Here is a 12,922-nt window from a genome sequence, read left to right on the forward strand (position 1 = left end):
ATCCCTATGGAAATGATCCCGACTCACCCTATCTATATAGTTTGAGTTGATTTTTATTCTTGACCGCCTACGACAGCGATCAAATTTTGACACCGTTGTCGGAGATCTAGGTACGATTATTTTTTTTTTTTTTAAAATTAGTCTTATTCTTAGTTTCTTTTTATTTGCTTTCTAATTTGCTTAGTTCCTTAGTCTAACTTACTTTCAAAAAAAAAAAAATCTTTACATTGACACCTCATAATCTACTTAGAAAATTAGATACTTAATCACAAAACCTAAAAAGTGAAACAAATCAATTTACTCTTGACTAACTACCAAATCTGACCGTCTTTTCTTCTTGCATTACATAAATCCATAAAACATCTTAAGGGCACAAACCCTAAACAAGATAAGGTGGGGATTTTATCACCCTTCCTTGACCCACAAACAACCATCCTGCATATTGCATTAACATAAACCTTAACTTAAAATCAATTAGACGTTGGCCTTTAAGGACTCTCGAGCTCAATAGGATAAGAGATCCAAAGAGTTGGACCGGGTTAGGATTAGTCAGTTTGACTGGTGTCTAAAAAAATGATTCAGAAACTACGTCCTGAAGGAAGATGATTATTTAATTGGTTCCGTTCGCTTACCTGACCAACTCAGTTGGCGTCTAAGGAAAGCAACAGGGGGACTCCCACCAACCTTATACTTATCTGGCCAGTTGAGTGGCTAGTCTTTCACCTGGAGTACTCAAAGACAACTTTGACAGTTAGGAGCTGTCTAAATCTAGGATCACCCTTAGTTAACATTGACTGCATAACTTGCTTGTTAACTAAATTTAAACTTACTCTTCCCTATCATCTCTAGATTTAGGACCCCTTAGGACTCGTCTTTATAACTCTCTTCTCATCTATCTCTCCTTTCTCTTCTCTCTTCTAACCAAAAAAAAAATCATTAAAAATCTCACAAGATTGCAACTTGGAAAAGAGAATCTGATCATTTAGTGAGAATTGATTCAAACCCTACCCTAATCCAAGAAAATTCTGAGTCCATAATGAGTGAAGTCAATCAACCTCAAGTCCTAAAAGATCTTTGCTATCCTGTTGGGTCAGCCCAACCATCTTGTATCAGACTTTTCCAAATCAATGCAACAACTTTTGAAATTAAACCTCAAATCATTAACATGAGCACTAAATTCACTGGTAATGAAGATGCATATATTTTTATTAGAGAATTTGAGGAAGTATGTGATATCATGAGAATACACCAAATGTCAGATGATGCTATTAAACTTAGGCTGATTAATTTTGCTCTCAAGGACAGTACTAAGAAATGGTTATATAGTCTGCCCAACCACTCGATCACAACTTGGGATGGATTTATAAAAACTTTCTTGAGAAATTTTTTTCCGCATCATAAAATAGCTAAGTTAAGAAATGAAGTTAACCAATTTTATCAATTTTGGGGGTGAGTCTTTCTAGAAGTGTTTTGATCGTTTCAAGAATCTTTTAACCCAATGCCCACACCATGGAATTGAGACTTGAAGACTATGCCAAACCTTTTATGAGAGACTAGACCCAAACTCTAGAACCATACTAAAGTCAATGTGTCAGGGCCAGTTTATGCATAAGGAAGCCAATGAAGCCTGGCAATTCTTAGAGGACCTAGCAGAAAAGAGCCTACAGTGGGAAGCAACTAGGGAACCTACAAGAGATGCTATGCACTAAGTATCCACATCCCTAGCTACAGAGGCCAGAATAGATACTATACTACATAGGTTAGAGGCCTTAGAAAGGGACACACCCAAGTGAACCAAGTTTCAACATCTATTTGCAATGGATGTAATGCCACAAACCACATCATGGAAGAATGTCCCTTTTTGATGAACCCAATTGGGAACGAAGTAGCACAGGTTAATGCTGCCTACTACAAACCTACAAATGACCCTTATGCACCAACGTATAACCCAGGATGGAGAAATCACCCTAACCTTTCTTGGTCACAAGGGTCAAATCCCAGTAGACCTGTCCTTAATCAATCCAATCAAAGGCCCACTCAACCATCAAATTATTCACAAGACTTCAACAATGATCAAAGGCTTAATGCACTAGAAAAAGGGTTAGAGATTTTAATAAAAACCACTTCTAATAGTATACAATTTAATGACCAAAAGCATAATTCACTAGAGAAAAGCCTTGAAGCCTTGACAAAAAATACAAACAATTTCATACAAACCACGGGCCAACTTGTAAATTCAAACACCCAAGCCATTGCCCGTCTAGAAATGTAATTAAGTCGGTTGGCTACCACTATCAGTGAAAGAGAAAAAGAAAAATGGCCAAGCCAACCTAAACCTAACCCAAGAGCCCAAATTGGTCAACAATCTTAACCTGAAGGTCGATTCAATCATGTAAATGCAATTCATACCTTAAGGTCTGGAAGACAAATAGACAATCAGGTAGGTATAACTGAGAACTAAGAAGACCAACCGACTAAACCAAAGACTGATCAGACCAAGTCTGACGAGCCTGAATCAACAGAGGTTGATGAGCCATCCAAGCCAATTGCAGAATCCATCACTAGGTTTAAGCAAGTTGAGACATCAACCACCAATCCTATAGCTCCTTTTCCAAATAGACTTAGATCCAATAGACACTCAGCCCACATAGATCAAATCTTAGAGATATTCAAACAAGTGAAAGTAAATATTCCTCTGCTAGATATAATCCAACAAGTTCTCACTTACGCTAAGTTCCTTAAAGACCTATGTACAAAAAAGAAGACCACTAATGTTTCCAAGAAAACCTTCTTGGCAGCTAGTGTAAGCTCATATCTTTCAAGCCACATGCCAGTCAAGTACAAAGATCCAGGATCTCATACAATCTCATATGTCATTGGGGAAACCATCATTGATAGAACCTTGTTAGACCTAGGGGCTAGTGTGAATATCTTACTTTATTTGGTCTATAAGAAATTGGGGATAGGAGAATTAAAGCCTACAGAAATTACATTGCAATTGGCAGACCGATCGTGAGAATCTCCAAAGAAGTTGTGGAGGATGTGCTAATCAAGGTCAGTGATTTCATTTACCCTGTGGATTTTGTGATCCCAAAAATTGAACCAGTGTCAAACCCAAAAGGTCATATCCCAGTCATCTTAGGTAGACCATTTTTAGCAACCACCAATGCCCTGATCAACTGTCGCAATGGACTCATGAAGCTCTCATTTGGAAACATGTCCATTAATCTTAATATTTTTAATCTTGAAAACAAAAAAGACCAATTAGTCAATGTAAATCTGATCCAAGATGAGATTTATGAGCCCATTGATTTAGGGAAAGAAGATTTTGACTGTAATCTCTGATCAGACTTAGAATCTGAAATTACTTATGAACTCTCCACATCCTATGACCAGAGAGTTCATCCACAATGGCAACCACCTGTCAAACCACTTGTGAGGATGGATGAACCAATACACAAACCATCAATTGAGGAAGCACTTAAACTAGAACTCAAAACACTCCCTGAGCATCTCAAATATGCGTATCTAAGTCCATCAGAAACTCTACCCGTAATTATCACATCAGACCTAGATCCAACCCAGGAGGAGAAACTTTTAGCTGTCCTCAGAGAGAATAAAGAAGCTATTGCATGGACCATGGCTGATATTAAGGAGATTAGCCCTTCAATTGTCCAACATCGAATTCACTTAGGAGAGGAAGCTAAGCCAATTAGAGACCCCCAAAGGAGACTTAACTCAGTTATGAAAAAGATAGTGAAGAAAGAGATTCTCAAGTTATTAGATAATGGAATTATCTACCTTATTTCAAATAGTTCATGAGTTAGTCCAATCTAAGTGGTCCCTAAAAAGTTTGGGGTTACAGTAATCCAAAATAAAACCAATGAATTTGTGCCGACTAGAGTTCAAACTGGATGGAGAGTCTGTATTAATTATAGAAAACTGAATGCGGCTACAAGAAAAGACCACTTCCCATTACCTTTTATTGACTAAATGTTGGAGAGGTTAGCTGGACACGAGTTCTATTGTTTCCTAGATGGATACTCCGGCTACAATCAAATTCTTATAGCACCAGAGGACCAAGAGAAGACCACATTTACCTGTCAATTTGGAACCTTTGCCTATAGAAGGATGCCCTTTGGCTTATGTAATGCCCCATCTACTTTTCAAAGGTGCATGGTCGGTATCTTTTCTGACATGATCGAGAGATTTCTAGAAATCTTTATGGATGATTTTTCTATCTTTGGCTCCACCTTCTCCGAGTGCCTCCATCACTTAAGGCTAGTCTTAGAAAGGTGTAAAGAAAAATACTTAATGCTTAATTGGGAAAAATGCCAATTCATGATTAAAGAAAGCATAGTGCTTGGCCATGTTATCTCAAAAAAAGGTATTGAAGTAGACAAAGCCAAAGTAGATTTGATTGCAAATCTTCCACCACCTAGATCAATCAAGGAAATCCGCTCATTTTTAGGACATGCTGGTTTCTATAGGAGGTTTATCAAGAATTTTAGCAAGATAACCCGGCCACTAACTAATCTTTTAGCTAAAAATGTCAAATTTGATTTCACTCCTGAGTGCCACGAATCATTTGAATATCTTAAAAAGGCACTGACATCTGTGCCCAGCATTCACGCACTTGACTGGACTTAGCCCTTCGAACTTATGTGTGATACATCAGATCAAGCCATCGGAGCCGTTTTAGGACAGAGAATCGATAAGCTGCCACGAGTTATTTACTATGCCAGCAGAACCCTCAATAATACGCAGCTTAATTATTCCACAACAGAAAAAGAATTCTTGGCTATTATCTTTGCCTTAGAAAAGTTTAGATCCTATTTGGTTGGTTCACATGTCATTATATATACTGATCACTCAGCCATTAGATATCTCTTAACAAAGAAAGATGCCAAGGCACGCCTAATCCGATGGATTTTACTTCTCCAGGAATTTGACTTAGAAATCAGGGATAAGAAAGGAACTAAAAATGTAATAGCCGATCATCTGTCCCGATTGATAGATGCGCCCTCTAATGAACCAGCAATAGAAGAGTCTTTTCCTGATGAACAACTCATGGCTGTGACTGTAGAACTGTGGTATGCTGATATTGTCAATTATTTAGCTACGGATAGGATTCTTTCTCACTGGACTACTCAAGACAAGCACAAATTCTTTGCCCAAGTATTTTATTTGGGATGATCCAATCTGTTTAAGCAATGTCCTGACCAAATCATTAGAAGGTGTGTACCAGACCATGAGGTTAAAAGCATCCTATCCTTTTGTCATGACCAAGCCTGTGGTGGCCACTTTGGATCCAAGAAGACTGCTGCAAAGGTTCTCCAATGTGGATTCTATTGGCCCACCCTTTTTAAAGACGCACATGAGTATTGTAAAAGCTGTCCAAGTAGGACGAATCACAAAAAGAGATATGATGCCATTAAATTCGATCCTAGTTGTTGAGACTTTTGATGTATGGAGAATTGATTTTATGAGACCATTTCCAAACTCCTTTGGAAATGAGTACATTCTAGTGGCGGTTGACTATGTGTCCAAATGGGTAGAAGCTATACCATGTAGATCAAATAATAGCAAAATTATTATCAAATTTCTTAAGGAAAACATCTTCTCTCGTTTTGGTATTCCTAGAGCCATTATAAGTGATCAGAGAACATATTTTTGCAATCGATCCTTTGAGTCCTTGATGAAAAAATATAACATCAATCACAAATTGACCACACCCTATCATCCACAAATCAGTGGGCAAGTAGAAGATTCAAATCGTCAAATCAAACAAATCTTGGAAAAGATCATTAATACCAATAGAAAAGATTGATCGTTGAAGCTAATCGATGCACTTTGGGCTTATCGCACAGCTTTCAAGACCATTCTAGAAATATCACCTTATAGGATTGTGTTTGGTAAAGCATGTCACTTGCCAGTTGAACTAGAATATAAGGTTATGTGGGCCATAAAACAATTGAACATGGACCTAGACGAGGCTAGACATCAAAAGAAGCTACAAATAAATGAACTAGAAGAAATCAAGAATGAGGCATATGAAAATGCTAAAATATACAAAGAACGAACTAAAGTATTTCATGATAAAGCAATTCTAAGAAAAACTTTTACATCTGATCAAAAGTTCTTTTGTATAACTCTAGGCTACATTTATTTCCTGAAAAATTTAAATCTAGATGGACAGGGTCCTATATAGTAAAAGAAGTTTTCTCTCATGGAGATGTAGAAATCAAAAATTCAAGCAATGATGCTACTTGTAAAGTAAATGGACAATGATTGAAACCATTCTTGAAATTGCCTACTGAAATTGAGGAGGCCATAGTTCTCCATGAGCCTATTTATTCTAATTGATTCTGTATCTCAGATTCAGTTCGGCTGAAAACTTAAAACTTAGCGCTTTTTGGAAGGCAACCCAGTTTTAGCTTTTACTTTTGCTCTCTTTTGCATTTTGTTTAAGTTAATCGATTCTTTCTTTATGAGGATTTGAAGATAATATTGACTAAGTTGGGAGGAGAATCAATTTTGAAAAGATTTCTGGATCAAGTGACATCTCTCCTTTTCTTTCTTTTTTTATGCACCCTTTATTTTTTTACTCCATTGAGGACAATGTCGATTAAGTTGGAGGGAAGAATAATAAAAAATTTTTAAATTTTTAAATTTCTAAAGTCCTCAAGTTAATATTTAGCATTTAAGTATCTGATTACACTTAAGAATCGAGTTAAATCAAGTATTTAAAAAAAAAAAAATTTGATGTACAGATTAGAGAGTTTGTGAGATATCGAGGGATCAAGTATTAAGAAAATTCAATAAGAAGTTAAGTTTAGAACTTAAACAGTTTTCTTTGAGCATTTCTAAATTTTTCTACTAGCATCAAAGAAGAGTTTACTTCTTATGGACTTATGTAGGGTAACTATACGTTTCTTCATATATTTAATATTAAAAAAAAAGAGTTTTCAAGTACTTCATGCTGAGTAACCGGACCTCTTTGCCTAAGCAAGCATTGGGTTTCGTGTCAAAAGATATGAAGGGCAAAGAAGCTTTATTGTAAAGCTAGTTTTAACTCGTAGCCTGTTTGATTTGAGCAAGTAGGTCCGAGGGGTATTCTATACCTAATACTCTAAAGTCATCTGGTTTGGGAGTCATTGGCTGAAAACTCGCTACATAGATCAAACAGAAAGCTTAAGGAGACGTTAAAAAAAAATAGAGAGAGAAAATAAAACAATCAATAAATGAAGGACGGAAGTAACAATATACTTGTCCATATATAGGTTAATGATTTGGAGATAAAGGAAGAATAATTTAGAAAAGTTCAGAAAAAATTTAGTGTTCTTAGCTTAACTCTCATATTGATTAGTATTAATATCCTAATGACATACCTCACTCATGCTCTACTGGACATCGGTGATTCTTTTTGAAAATTATTTGATGAAATTCGAAACTTTAAGTTAAACAGTACTCAATTTTAAATCCTTTCTTTACTCGAGGATAGGCAAAGTTCAAGTTGGAAGATATGATAAGTGATATATTTTTATATTTATTGAAGATATTTTTGATAATTTATGGTGCTAACATCTTCTTAAAAACCTAATTTCATGAATAAATTAGATTTTCTTGTAAAAATAAATAATTTTTAAAAAATATAAAATTAGAGCATATTTATGAAAAATAAATATTAATTTAATTGAGTAATTTAAGCACAAAAATAATGTAAAATTTTTAAAAAGTTTAATGCATTTTTTTCTTATTTTTCAAGCAAAAATCGGAGCAAAAATAGAGCCAAAATATCCTAAAAAATATTGAAAATTACCTTCGGTGCACGGTGGACCGGTCGGTCGGTCCACAGAATCAAGTTCGCAGTCCACAGGAACAGTTCGCGGTCCACGACGGAAGGAAGGCTTTTTTCGCTGATCGACCGTCCAGATCAAATCTATCACGCGATCCGACGGCTGCGATGGCTCCCGACTTTGAATAGGAATGATTTTGCGCGATCCAACGGCTAGAATCCCATCTGAAGCACGATCGGACAGTCAGAAACACATCCGACTTTGATAAAGATTAAAACATCAGATTTTGAGCTGATCTGGGCGGTTCAAAGACAGTTCGACGGACAGAATTAATTTATACAAGTATAATACGATTTTTAAAGATTTTGGAACTCCTTTTGTGATCAGAAAAAGATGAAAAATTCATCTATAAATAGGAGATCCGGGAATAAACGTAGAGAGGAGAAAAAATCAGTGGAAAAGTAAGGAAAAATTAGAGAAAAAAATAAGAAAAATTTAGGGATCTAAGAGAAAAGATGAATATGGAGCTAGAGATCTTGATGCATGGCTAAATCCCTTCAATCCAAAAATACAATGAAGCCTGTAAATAAATTTTTATTTTTTTTCTTGTATTTAATTTTCATACAATAAAATTATACTTTTATTTCATATCTTTTTATTTTTCTGAGGTATTGATCTAGCCTATATGAACTATACCCTTCACTGACGTGCCATGATCCTTGGATACGATACGTACTTAAAAAAATAGATCGTGGTATGTTAAATTAAATCTTATATTTTGTAATTGAATTTAGATAGTTTATACTCTGATAGGACAAATTGTGATCTACTGATACAATCCGTATCCCTTAGAGATAAGCTATGCTAATATTTTAATCACAAGAATTAATATTGCAACATAAAAAAAGAAGAAAATAAATCTAATTTGCACGGTAGATTCGAAATTCCTGGATTATTTCTCTGAATTATTTTTTTTCACAAATTAATTATACTTTTAATTCAATTCTTGCTATTCTATTTCTTTTTAATCATTCTACAATCAATTCTCTTTTATTACTTCTTTAAAAAAAAAAAGGATAATCATCCTAAATCCCTGTGGAAACGATCCCGACTCACCCTATCTATATAGTTTGAGTTGGTTTTTATTCTTGACCGCCTACAATAGCGATCACTAATTCACCGTTAATAAAAACTTTTTCTAAGCTCTTAAGTTCATTAATAATATCAGTAAATCTAGTAAAGATGTTAGTAATAGATTAATGGGATCCATCTTAAACAATTCATATTAGTGAACAAACATATTAATCTTAGATTCCTTCACTTGATTTGTCCCTTCATACATTACCTCGAGCCTATCCCAAATTTTCTTTACAGAATTGCATGTGGAAATTCGATTGAACTCATTTGCATCAAGGGCACAATAGAGGACATTCATTGCCTTGGCATTCAATTGAGTATTTTTCTTATCTGTTTCATCCCAATCCTTTTCAAGCTGGGGTGAAGGAATGTCATCTACAATGATTGTCGGTGTGTGTGGACCATTGATGATTACATTCCACATGTCATAGTCTAATACTTGTATGAAAATATGCATACGAGCTTTCCAATATGTATAATTCAACCCATTGAAGAGCGGTGGCCTATTAGTGGATTGCCTTTCGACAAATGATCCTCCTAATTAAGTTGCCATGAACTTTAGCTCTTGACAGTTAAGTCAACAAGTAATATTAGAGTACCTAGCTCTGATACCAATTGTTGTTCAGACAAACAATCCAAGAAGAAGGATGAATTAGATTTTTAAAACTTAAAACAAGTATGTTCTGAATTAACTATTATACCTTTAATGTAATTGTGCAGTAAATACAATGTATAAATGAAAAAATGAAGAAAACAAGCACACACACAAGGACAAGAGGATTTTTATGGTAGTTCGATGTACACCCAGCATCTACATCCACTCTCCAAGTAAGAATCCTGAAAATTTTACTATAATCCTTCAATATTACAGTTGGATAGTTTTAACCAGACTCACTATCCGCAAACCCAGTTGGTTTTTCCTTTGGTTTATCAACTACAATCTTTACATGCCTTAACCAAGGCCACACAATCCAATTTCAGGGGTGGATTGAACCTTTCTCTTAGTTTCAACCCCTGCTGAAACTAATTACAGTAAACAGTAAGAAACAGAAAAGTTATAACAAATACAGCTCCTTGATTGAGCAAGTTTTGTTATCAATGTAGCTCAATTGTTGTCCTCTTGAATACTTGGAATTAATGCTCTTCAATGATTCTTCAATGCCCTCAAAGAATCAAGAAAAATTTGGATGAGAATGGATGAGCTTTCTTGAATGCTTGAAATTCAGAAAATCCTCTCTTTTTCAATGGAATAGTTCTATTTTAAATGCTCCTCTTTCTTCATTTTATATTTTGAGCATTCCCATCGAGTTTGAAGTGAATAGAGCTCAAAATTAGCCATTTCTGACCGTTGGAAGCAAAAAATAACTGTTGAAAGCTTTGACAGATCGAAAAAATCACATCTGGGAACTGTCATTGAGACTGTTAGACACCTTCGAGTCGGCTCGGATTGACTTCAAGCTGGCTCAACAGCATCCATCAGAAATTGACTTTCTATTTTTCTGACAGAGCTGGCTCGGATAGTCTTCAGACTGACTCGACTATCAAAATTCAAAAACAATCTTTCTGTCACCCTGAGAGAGCCGGCTCGAATCCACTTCGATTCGGCTCGACTGTGTGCTATATCAATTTATTGAACCTGTACCGTACCAGAGTCGGCTCAATTGCTGACAAAATCGGCTCGACTTGCCCAAACTGATTTTTTTTGAACCAAATCCCTCCAAACTCAGTTTCTTCCTTATTTTTATCAAAGAGCTCACTTTCTTCTGATCTTTTCAATACTTATAAAAAATATATTGGTAATTGTGTGCTTCAATATTTGGTCATCATCAAAATCACATAGGAGGGCAATAATTTCATCACCACATTGCACACAATTATGAAATTGTAGGAATTTATCAACTACTTCTTACTAGCCAAATTGCAGAAAGCATTCTCAGCAGCCTGTAACTAAGCTTCTTTACTTGTTCTTTCCATCCCAATTCAGTGCTAAATAAAACCTGAATCAAGAAACCAGCAAACTAAAATTAAAACATTTGTTGTAACATGGTAAAAGACTATTTTCTCCTTGATGAACAAGCTAGAAACTGAACAGGCCAAATTCAAGGGAAAAGAAGAGAACCAATTATTTCATAAAATCCTAGCAAAAATAAGATGCAAAAGAGGCTCATCTGTCTATTTGCTATCTGACAAGTTTCCAAGCTGCTGTCAAAGAAAAAACGTTTATCGTATTTCCAATTCCAATTCCTTCACTATCTTATTCAAAGCTAGGTTTGAAAAACTAGCCTCAATCAAAGTTCATATCACCTCATACTGATGTATGCACCGCAGGACAACTATGCCATACTGCCTCAAATCAACAAACCAGGAAAGTAGATACAGGGGCATGCAGCAATATGTACCAACCAAACTACCAATACGTGGGAGCCACATAGATGGCAATGCATGTTCAACATTGGTACCTAAGCCAATCAGAAGAATCAAGGTAACTTAGTTTACAAAAGATTATGTCCACATGACGCAGTTTGAAATTTTCTAAGCAAAATACAATCATATAATCAGATACAAATTTATATATTTAAATAAGGCATACTAATAAGAAAACAACTTTCACAATGCCATAAATACAAAATAAACAGCAAAATCATGGATACAGTACAAGCAAAAAAAAGAAATAATAGAATATATAGTTGCTTGAATAGCTCAGACATAATTTCTAGTTAACAGCTCAACTTAAGATGTAAAATATCTGGCATGACATATTACATGATCCAGAAGTTGTCTTGAGCTGATCAGATGAGTTTCTGGGTCGAGAAGTCTCCACATCTCCACAGCATAGTCCCTTTCAACCATCGTACAGACCTAAACCTCAAATCGTTCATGCCCTTTAGCATTTAAATAGCTCTTCAAATCTTCCCAAGCACGTTGCAGCCTCGCAAATCTGCAAAAGAAAAGATTTTAACACTGAATACCAACAAAACATATACCATCCTTCCAAAAAAAAACAAAAAAAGTAGGATCATCTATCTACGACAAATGTAGAGGCAACGCGCAGGTTAGAAACAACTTCAATGGAAAGGCAACAATGAATGCTTCTTAGGACCACGGAGCAACAAATATTTCAAAATTTTGTTTTTACGATTCTAGCAAAACATAGATTCCAGGCATGGGGCTTTTATTTTCGGCCATGTTCCGAAACTTCCAGCCGGATAGGCCGGGATCAGAGCAGGATGTGAAGGGATGGAGGGGAAGATGGGCGAAGGAAGAGTGGAAGAGTCCCGCAGCCCACTTCCGGCGGGATAAGAAGAAAAAGACCTCGAGAAGTCTTTTCTACCTGATCCCGCGGGGATGGGAGTGCGATTGACGTGCTGGCACTCTTCCGCTTTCCTGCTCCCATTCTCCAAGCCCTCGACGCTGAAACCCCGGCCCATCCCGCCGGGAGTTTCCAAGGAGGGGCCCAAAAGAGATCTGAGCAAAACCATGCGCAGATTAACCAGTGTACAACCTGCGCGATGTGCAGGATGCAATTTAAATCCCCGCCTCCCATCCGATTGAAAAAACTGCCTCCCATCCGACTGAAAAAACTGAGAATGAAAAAAAAAAAAAAAAAAATTATATATAAATACCCAACACAAAATCCAAGCCATCCTCTAAATTGGCCTTCTCTGATAAAAAAAGACGAGATTCATCTCAGGCTTTGTTAAGCATTATTCCAAAAGAGACAGAGAGAAGAGGGAGAGAAATACTATTGTTATCAAAATCTTGATTGATATTCATCTAAATTAAAATCTAGGTATAAAAATTAATTTATTTTTATTTATTTTACATTTGATATAGCACTCAATATTAGAGAAAATACTGATAAGATTATTTCAATAATTATCAAATAAAAAATTTTAAAAAATATTATTTTTTAAATAATGAATACTAGAATTCGTTCAATACCTAACCATAAATTCATAATGATATCCATGAAAAAGAAATATTCA

The 12,922-nt window shown here is 35.6% G+C and overlaps 1 long non-coding RNA gene across 6 annotated transcripts in view; it reads right to left on the reverse strand.

Annotated features, from left to right (window-relative positions):
* LOC105035208 (uncharacterized) overlaps positions 1-12,668 on the reverse strand; it is a 39,979-nt gene extending 27,311 nt beyond the window's left edge. For 2 of the 6 annotated variants that reach the window (XR_012135114.1, XR_012135115.1), the window contains exons 1-2: positions 11,700-12,422; positions 10,847-10,933 (exon numbers count right to left, since the gene is read on the reverse strand). This is a non-coding gene — a long non-coding RNA (uncharacterized lncRNA). The other 4 variants (XR_012135117.1, XR_012135118.1, XR_012135116.1 and 1 more) reach the window with 4 other exon arrangements.
* Positions 12,669-12,922: the final 254 nt, after the last annotated feature.

This window comes from Elaeis guineensis, chromosome 10, assembly GCF_000442705.2.
Source record: "Elaeis guineensis isolate ETL-2024a chromosome 10, EG11, whole genome shotgun sequence".
NCBI classification, from domain to species: Eukaryota; Viridiplantae; Streptophyta; class Magnoliopsida; order Arecales; family Arecaceae; genus Elaeis; species Elaeis guineensis.